This window comes from Borostomias antarcticus, assembly GCF_949987555.1.
Source record: "Borostomias antarcticus genome assembly, chromosome: 23".
NCBI lineage: Eukaryota > Metazoa > Chordata > Actinopteri > Stomiiformes > Stomiidae > Borostomias > Borostomias antarcticus.
Window position 1 is genome coordinate 15,441,632 of NC_140256.1, and position 9,970 is coordinate 15,451,601.

General features: G+C 49.9%; 1 pseudogene across 1 annotated transcript; it reads right to left on the reverse strand.

Moving 5' to 3' along the window:
• Nucleotides 1-2,922: 2,922 nt before the first annotated feature.
• Nucleotides 2,923-4,277, reverse strand: LOC311324412 (peroxiredoxin-like 2C; annotated as a pseudogene). The gene is made up of 6 exons: nt 4,260-4,277; nt 3,965-4,033; nt 3,783-3,836; nt 3,582-3,687; nt 3,322-3,455; nt 2,923-3,053 (listed from the first exon to the last, which is right to left on the reverse strand). The product of its transcript is annotated as a peroxiredoxin-like 2C (transcript).
• Nucleotides 4,278-9,970: the final 5,693 nt, after the last annotated feature.

The following is a 9,970-nucleotide window of genomic DNA, read 5'->3' on the forward strand; positions in this document are numbered from 1 at the left end:
CAGGGCAGTCCTCCAGGTAGACTGGGCACCATGGAAGGGCTTTGAGGACCCAACGGGGGCAGACAAGGCAATGGGAGGAGATGGATGATTAAACATTGCAGTAAATTAATTCCTTAATACTAGTTGTGTCCTCTCCTCAGGTTAAAAGCAGAATGGACCAGGGACTGGGACAGGACAGAATGACGGACCAGAAGAGCAATACTTGTGTTGCTGAAAGCCCACTGGTGCCACGCCTTCAGCGCTGCCCGAACAAGAGAGCCAGACAGTCAAAGAGGAGGGGCTGAGGGGCCTGCTGATGACCATGTGACCACCAGCCCTTCAGCTGCAGGGAAGACCAGCATGACTGTCTCTCTCACTAAGGGAGACTGCAAATTAGAAATAAACAGCATATTTTATTGGCAAAAAAGATTTGCGGTCTGTACTTCAATCAGGAATCATTTGAGGCCCCATCAGCCAACACATAAACAAGTGATATTGCCTATATCAAAAGATGAGGAATTTAAAATGAAATGCACAAGCCAAAAAGATTAATTCAGACTACTCCTTCTTTCCTTCACAGTTACCTCTATAATCTAATATATTCCTCTAATATCTTCACCGGGATTCTATAGCAGTGCCACAATCACCATGTGCTGTGTGCATCACTAAGGGGATGAAAAGAGCATTAAACCAAATTAATGGGATAATCCTAATCCTTATACCCGCTTCTCTGGCGTTTTCCCGCCATGAACTAAACCCATAAAGCCCTGATATGGGTAGTGTTGAATATTGGTGATTTTCAGAGAAATGCCTTTTAATATGATCCTGTTAGCTATTTTCTAATTATGATGATTGACCTCTGAGTATGGCTGTCGGTTTGAGTGAGAAATAAGAAGTGTCCCTCTTCCATAGACTTATGAGATAAAGACATCTTATGATTGGTAAACTCTGGGCCAAACACCATTGTTGTGGTTAGAGATAAAGGCCTGGGCGCCGAGGCGGCGTAGGTTAACGTGACAAAACAAGGCCACAGAAGAGACCAGAGAGACAGTCTTATCGGAGAAGAGACGAGGGAGGGGGAACACTCAAACCACATAAGAACGTTGGAACGAGACCAATGCTTTGATTTGGGTTCAGACAGCATACAGAGAGGTCAACTGTACATTAGGCATGCCATCGTCTTTTGTATGTAAAACCTTCTGGAATAAATCGCTTTTGCTGAGGCTCAAATCCCGTGTTGGAGAGATTCATTTGAACACCTGAGAAAGGAGTCACTGGACTGTGTGGTATATTAGAGATTGGGGGTCCGTCTTTTATCGGAAACAAAAAACACAACGCAGAGCTAATCAAGGACAATAATAAAAGACGAAGAGATTCATCAGTAGCCTAATACGCTACACAAGATATAGAACTAATATACTGTTATTGAATGATGACAAGTGAGCTAAATCTGTTCTAAAGCATACATGTTTGTATATGGTGATGATGATACACTTCTACACCTCCATCATGGAGTCCCTCCTCACCTCCTCTATCACCACCTGGTTCTTCACCGCCACAGACAAGGCTCAACTGAGTATCATCCGCTCTGCTCAGAGGGTGATTGGCTGCAACCAGCCTCATAAACAAGGCCATGCTAGACTACGGATAGTCAACTGCCAAATTGGGAACCTTATAATATCTAGCTGCATACCTAGGACTGTAATGGGGAAATAATGAGTGCTGATAAGATATTGTAAGGATAAGATATTATAAGGATAAGATATTGTAAGGATAAGATATTGTAAGGATAAGCAATAACTACAATTCCAATGTACGTGTACCTGTAGGGCTACTTGTTACATATGGTGAAATAAACGTTCTGTTCTATTCTATTCACGGCCCGTGTCCCCCTCTGACTCCCCCCTCTGACTCTCTCCCTTCTGACTCCCCCCTCTGACTCTCTCCCTTCTGACTCCCCTCTCTGACTCTCTCCCTTCTGAATCCCCCCTCTGACTCTCTCCCTTCTGACTCCCCCCCTCTGACTCTCTCCCTTCTGACTCCCCCCCTCTGACTCTCTCCCTTCTGACTCCCCTCTCTGACTCTCTCCCTTCTGAATCCCCCCTCTGACTCTCTCCCTTCTGACTGCCCCCATCTGACTCTCTCCCTTCTGACTCCCCCCATCTGACTCCCCCCCCTCTGACTCTCTCCTCTGACTCTCTCGGGTCGCCTCCTCTCGCCTTTGCGCTTCATTCTCACTTTATGCATGCATCGCGAACATTCCCAAATCGAGTGGCGAGATCTCCGGTCTGCAGTGCGGAATGTCCGAGCTTTCAGAGCATTAATTCGACATCCTTGGGTTGATGTACTGGCATGTCATCCGAGGGACAGCTGTATTCCAGGGCAGCAGTTTTTCCAATGGTGACGTTGAGCAGGGCAAGTTCTGATCCTCTGTGACGTAGCCTAATGGTTCGGCCACCCCTCTGCTTCTACTTCACTGCAAAAACATTCTATTTGCCTCCGATTAAAGCAAGTTGCGTCTGCATGACAAATATAGTGACGATGACTGAATTTGCCTCTTGCCTTTGCAGGCTCCCGAACAATCCGAGATATGAAACTTTATTTACAATATCAGTTATGGACAATGGCATACACATCAGTATGGCAAATCAGCAGATTACATCATTATATTCCAAAAGCCGCGAATGGTCACAAAGTCAACATAAGCAGTCTAGTCCTGCAGTATTACCCCAAATAGTCCTAAACTGGATCCCGATTCACGTCCACTACCGTGTCACTCCCATCCCAGCCGTAGACCTGTAATGTGTTCTGTGATGCCAAGTCTACGCTACCCTACTTTGCCAAGCAAGACAGACCATAACAACAAAGATGGCGAGAGCCGAGGCACACTGCTATTGATGCCGGCCAGGGGCGGGGGGCAGCTTGGCATGGGCTACAAGCGGGCTACACATGGATTATCCTTGGCCTGGCGCTGAGGTCCACAGTCCGCTGCACTCCGGCCATCTGTAGGAGCCAGGGGATGGGCATGTGGTCCAGACGGTTCAGGTCCAAATGGGCAAAATGCACCTCAGAGCCTGCGGAGCGAGAGACAGCCAGTCACAGCACAGCTACCACGCCGCTCACTCACACCCTGCTTCGCTCACACAGAACGTGAGCCTGTGGAACCAGGAGGGTCGTACGGGTCAGAGAGGAACAGCACCAGCACAGGGAGCAGAGGAGAGGTCAGCAGTCTGACCAATGACCTTGCACAGCACAAGCTGTGACATTTTTGGAGAATTGCTTGTTGCACACTTATCGTACACAGCTTTGCGAATGGCATAATCACTTGTAGTAAGGCATTACCTGGGCCTGCTATGAGGACCCCCCTTGTTGAAGGGGGTCTCCTTGGAAGTCGAACACTTGACTGGTCATGGCCCTCCACATGCTCTTCATATGGCCCACCAACATGCCTGACTTCACATGAGGGCTTGGGTTGGCTAAACACACACACACACACACACACAATGTATAAATGTGTAACCATAATTACATTGTTACAGTATAGTGGTACACAGCACACATTTGTGTGTGTAGTAGTCACAATTAAGTGCTGACTTTTTCACCTGATTCCACAAATACATCCCCTCGTCGCATGCCAAGCTTTTTGTGAATGCATCTCTCTGGGTCCACATAGATTTCATGAGGGTATCCCGTCAGTGAGCAGAACTGCTGCAAGACATCAGGCAAGGCACCATTAAAGGGATATGACACCCAAAATAACAAACAGGAAAATAAATAACTGAGCTGTTGCAAATATGAGATACCTCTATATGGCGATGGGCAGATTGTCCAATCACAATCAGTCTGATGCCAGCTTCCTGGATAAAGACATCAGAGGTAGGATCACTTCATAATGGGAGCAAGATTAACAGCCTTTTTTTAATAATTATCTTTCCCCAACCTCTATGTCCAGGTGCCATATGGTCCCCAAAATGCATGTGCTCACCTCCAAAACCTCCCGAGGTATTCTGCTCAAGTCATCCACATATTCCTTACAAGTATAGCACAAGAAATTCTGTTGAAAGAGAGTAATTGATTTTACTCCTTAAATTCTCTAAAAGCCTTGCTATTAACCTGACGCACCAGATCTGTGTAGAGAAAAATAATATAAGCTTGCAAGATCAGGATGGTCTAAGGCTAATTAGGGGCCTCAGTTCTTTCCCCCTACTATTCTCACTACACATGAACAGCTGCACCTCCAGCCATCAGTCCATGAAGCTCTTGAAGTTAGCAGAGGACACCCCCCTCATAGGACTCATCTCTATGGGGACGAGTCTGCCTGCAGGTGGGAGAATGAGCAGCTGCTGTCCCCGCCCTTCCTCCAGGCCCCGCCCCCCTCCAGACCCCACCCTCCCTCCAGGCCCCGCCCCTCCAGGCCCCGCCCTCCCCCCGGCCCCGCCCTCCCTCCCTCCAGGCCCCACTCTACCTCCAGGCCCTGCTCCCTCCAGGCCCCGCCCTCCCTCCAGGCCCAACCCTCCCTCCAGGCCCCGCCCCCTCCAGGCCCCGCCCTCTCTCCAGGCCCCGCCCTCCCCCGGCCCCGCCCTCCCTCCAGGCCCAACCCTCCCTCCAGGCCCCACCCCCTTCAGGCCCCGCCCTCACCCCGGCCCCGCCCTCCCTCCAGGCCCCACCCTACCTCCAGGCCCTGCCCCCTCCAGGCCCCGCCCTCCCTCCAGACCCCGCCCTCCCTCCAGGCCCTGCCCCCTCCAGGCCCCGCCCTCCCTCCAGGCCCTGCCCCCTCCAGGCCCCGCCCTCACTCCAGGCCCCGCCCTCCCCCAGGCCCCGCCCTCCCTCCAGACCCCGCCCTCCATCCAGGCCCCGCCCCCTACAGGCCCCGCCCTCCCTCCAGGCTCTGCATGATTTCAGGGCGCTGAAGCGGGCCAGAAAGATCATGGCCGACCCCTCCCACCGGGCTATGGCCTCTTCACACCGCCCCCCTCTGGCAGGAGGCTGCGGTCCTCACAGACTAAAACTGTCCGACACAGGAACAGCCTTTTCCCCTCGGCCATCAGCCTCATCAACAAGGCTCCCCTCTGACTCTCTCCCCTCTGCCTCTCTCCCCTCTAACTCTCTCCCCTCTGACTCTCTCCCCTCTGACTCTCTCCCCTCTGACTCTCTCCCCTCTGAGTCTCTCTCCTCTGACTCTCTCCCCTCTGACTCTCTCTCCTCTGACTCTCTCCCCTCTGACTCTCTCTCCTCTGACTCTCTCCCCTCTGACTCTCTCCTCTGACTCTCTCCCCTCTGACTCTCTCCCCTCTGACTCTCTCCCCTCTGACTCTCTCCCCTCTGACTCTCTCCTCTGACTCTCTCCCCTCTGACTCTCTCCCCTCTGACTCTCTACTCTCTGACTCTCTCCCCTCTGACTCTCTCCCCTCTGACACTCTCCCCTCTGACTCTCTCTCCTCTGACTCTCTCCTCTGACTCTCTCCCCCGCCCCCTGCATCTTTGCACTATACTGACTACTGCACTCACTCTTTTGTAGTCCAATTGCACTGCTAGTTTTGCACTGTGTTTGTATCTTGCACTGTCCTGTCCTGTCCTTGCACTTGTCCATTATTGTATTGTTGTAAAGCACCACAGTGTTGCAAAAAAAAAATCCTATTTAGGCTATGTTTAGTACAAATGTCAACAAATGAATTCTGATTCTGACCTGGTCCTAGATCTGTGATTGGAGGCTGCAGGCAAAGCTGCAAAAATGAAGTCTCCGACGCAAATTCAGGCGAGGCACGTACGTCACGGCCGGGGTGGTCAGCAGAGGTTAATCAGTCACGCATGACGCCAGCACCAGCTGACTGTAGCTGTCATAGCATTGGTCAGCTCACTAGAGCGCATGTATTTAAGCTGTCAAAACATGTCATTGTTCGCGCTTGCCATTACTGCTGGTTGTGCATTGCATGCTCGCCCCGCCTCCTCCCCTGCTCCTCCTGCGTATGTCGATGTCATCTGTTGTCATTGTTGCTCTCTGTCCGGGGTAGTCTGTCAGGTATTCCACTAGCGTCGGCTAGTGGATGCCAGAGTAGCCGCTAGCTGGTCTCTGTGGCTTTCCGTGGTGAACGTGGGCCGCTACGTCTCCGAATGGCTATCCAGCGGTCCCTCCGGGCGCCATGGACGCAGAGACACTAGGCTGTATCTCCCGCGGAACCCACGAAGCGTCGGCCCGTGGGGACAAGGGACTATAATGTACAGCAGTCCTCCTGTGGCACTCTTTGACGGTCTTAGTGGGCTGAGTTACCTCCAAGCGTCTTTCCGATCGCGGCCCACTCTGATCGTCATTGAGGCAGGGGGCTAGATGCCGTTCCCCCTTCCTGGCTCTCTGGGCCAAGCGGCCCAGAGGGGGGGGGAACACCTAGATTGCCTACCCCTGCTAACGCGCTTTCCACGCCGGTGGAGCGCTTTCCACGACGGTGGAAGGCAGGGGGCCCCCCGGACAGAGCACACCGCCAAAATTCATATGCTATGTATTATGCCGCTTGTATAATAAATGTTCAAACTTGACAAAAGTGATCTCGACTGAATGTAAGTAAGTAAGTAAGCAAATATTCATTGGCTCTACTCAAAAGTGAATCATCCAGTTCATAACCTGCTCGAGATTATCATGACTACTGTATGTTACTATATTTATAAATTCAGAATTATTGCTTATGCTTTCATAAGGATGAAAGATGGAACATGAGGTCACTTTGTCCCTGTAGGAAAATAAATTGTATTAGAAAAAATATTGTAGGTAAAGGTGAGGTACTGTATGTTTGTTGTGACCAAAAATAGAAAAAAAAAATCAGACAAATAAAGCCACAGTGTAGTGTGTTAGTTCCGAAAGGGAACGTTTTCGGTGACAAAAACAAATTAATCTCACATTATCCAACTGGGTGCACCCCACAGATAGAACACACACCATAATATTCTAATATGATGAGAAAAGGAACTAAAATATCATGAAGATTCTAGAGATGATGTCACAGCTTTCTCCTATGACATAAGAATTGTTGCCATAACAATGACAACAAACCATAGGTCTTTGGAACATTCTGAAGATTCATAACACAAACCTCACCAAAGTGCAGACACTATTGAATTTCCTCTGAACTTTTCTGACTTCCCCAATGGCTTTTGGCCGTTTAAAGATTCTCATTGCAGCTGTTCTCCTAGTGGCGGCGATCAAGACTGAGCCTCCAGATATTGAGGCCTTCAGAGACGCCTTGATGCCTCCTATGGTCCCTAAACAATGGGCTGCTACTCCACCGGTTAGAGTGGACCAGGTCTTCATCACCCTCCACTTTGACTTCCTGGACTTCTCCACCTTCACTGAAACATCCCTGGCCCAGGAGACTGAGCTCAGAAGCTCTGAGGAAGAAGCAGTGATGGAGACCCTGCCCGTCTCCTCCAGCAGGACCAGGGCTCTGGGCGCTGGGACACAGATGGACACCAGCATGTTCTGGGACCTCTCAGCTAAGGCCTTGGATGGAATATCCTCTGTTGTGGGAGGACCGGCCCTAGCAGCAATCTGCTGTCTTCTGGGAGGAATCGGCCTGCTCTTTGGGATTACCATCAGGGCAGTCCTCCAGGTAGACTGGGCACCATGGAAGGGCTTTGAGGACCCAGGGGGGGCCGACAAGGCAATGGGAGGAGATGGATGATTAAACATTGCAGTAATTTAATTCCTTAATAATAGTTGTGTCCTCTCCTCAGGTTAAAAGCAGAATGGACCAGGGACTGGGACAGGACAGAATGACGGACCAGAAGAGTAATACTTGTGTTGCTGAAAGCCCACTGGTGCCACGCCTTCAGCGCTGCCCGAACAAGAGAGCCAGACAGTCAAAGAGGAGGGGCCGAGGGGCCTGCTGATGACCATGTGACCACCAGCCCTTCAGCTGCAGGGAAGACCAGCATGACAGTCTCTCTCACTAAGGGAGACTGCAAATTAGAAATAAACAGCATATTTTATTGGCAAAAAAGATTTGCGGTCTGTACTTCAATCAGGAATCATTTGAGGCCCCATTAGCCAACACATAAACAAGTGATATTGCCTATATCAAAAGATGAGGAATTTAAAATGAAATGCACAAGCCAAAAAGATTAATTCAGACTACTCCTTCTTTCCTTCACAGTTACCTCTATAATCTAATCTATGCCTCTAATATCTGCACCGGGATTCTATAGCAGTGCCACAATCACCATGTGCTGTGTGCATCACTAAGGGGATGAAAAGAGCATTAAACCAAATGAATGGGATAATCCTAATCCTTATACCCGCTTCTCTGGCGTTTTCCCTCCATGAACTAAACCCATAAAGCCCTGATATGGGTAGCCTAATACACTACACAACATAAAGAACTGATATGCTGTTATTGAATGATGACAAGTGAGCTAAATCTGTTCTAAAGCATACATGTTTGTATATGGTGATGATGACACACTTCTACACCTCCATCATGGAGTCCCTCCTCACCTCCTCCATCACCACCTGGTTCTTCACCGCCACAGACAAGGCTCAACTGAGTATCATCCGCTCTGCTCAGAGGCTGATTGGCTGCAACCACCCTCATAAACAAGGCCATGCTAGACTACGGATAGTCAATTGCCAAATTGGGAACCTTATAATAACTAGCTGCGTACCTAGGACTGTAATGGGGAAATAATGAGTGCTGATAAGTTATTGTAAGGATAAGATATTATAAGGATAAGATATTGTAAGGATAAGATATTGTAAGGATAAGATATTGTAAGGATAAGCAATAACTACAACTCCAATGTACGTGTACCTGTAGGGCTACTTGTTACATATGGTGAAATAAACGTTCTGTTCTATTCTATTCACGGCCCGTGTCCCCCTCTGACTTCCCCCTCTGACTCTCTCCCTTCTGACTCCCCCCTCTGACTCTCTCCCTTCTGACTTCCCCCTCTGACTCTCTCCCTTCTGACTTCCCCCTCTGACTCTCTCCCTTCTGACTTCCCCCTCTGACTCTCTCCCTTCTGACTTCCCCCTCTGACTCTCTCCCTTCTGACTCCCCCCTCTGACTCTCTCCCTTCTGACTCTCTCTTCTCTGACTCCCCCCTCTGACTCTCTCCCCTCTGACTCTCTCTCCTCTGACTCTCTCTCCTCTGACTCTCTCCCCTCTGACTCTCTCCCTTCTGACTCCCCCCATCTGACTCCCCCCATCTGACTCCCCCCCTCTTACTCACCCCTCTGACTCTCTCCTCTGACTCTCTCCGGTCGCCTCCTCTCGCCTTTGCGCTTCATTCTCACTTTATGCATGCATCGCGAACATTCCCAAATCGAGTGGCGAGATCTCCGGTCTGCAGTGCGGAATGTCCGAGCTTTTCAGAGCATTAATTCGACATCCTTGGGTTGTTGTGCTGGCGTGTCATCCGAGGGACAGCTGTATTCCAGGGCAGCAGGTTTTCCAATGGTGACGTTGAGCAGGGCAAGTTCTGATCCTCTGTGACGTAGCCTAATGGTTCGGCCACCCCTCTGCTTCTACTTCACTGCAAAAACATTCTATTTGCCTCCGATTAAAGCAAGCCGCGTCTGCATGACAAATACAGTATAGTGACGATGACTGAATTTGCATCTGGCCTATGCAGGCTCCCGAACAATCCGAGATATGAAACTTTATTTACAATATCAGTTATGGACAATGGCATACACATCAGTATGGCAAATCAGCAGATTACATCATTATATTCCAAAAGCCGCCAATGGTCACAAAGTCAACATAAGCAGTCTAGTCCTGCAGTATTACCCCAAATAGTCCTAAACTGGATCCCGATTCACGTCCACTACCGTGTCACTCCCATCCCAGCCGTAGACCTGTAATGTGTTCTGTGATGCCAAGTCTACGCTACCCTACTTTGCCAAGCAAGACAGACCATAACAACAAAGATGGCGAGAGCCGAGGCACACTGCTATTGATGCCGGCCAGGGGCGGGGGGCAGCTTGGCATGGGCTACAAGCGGG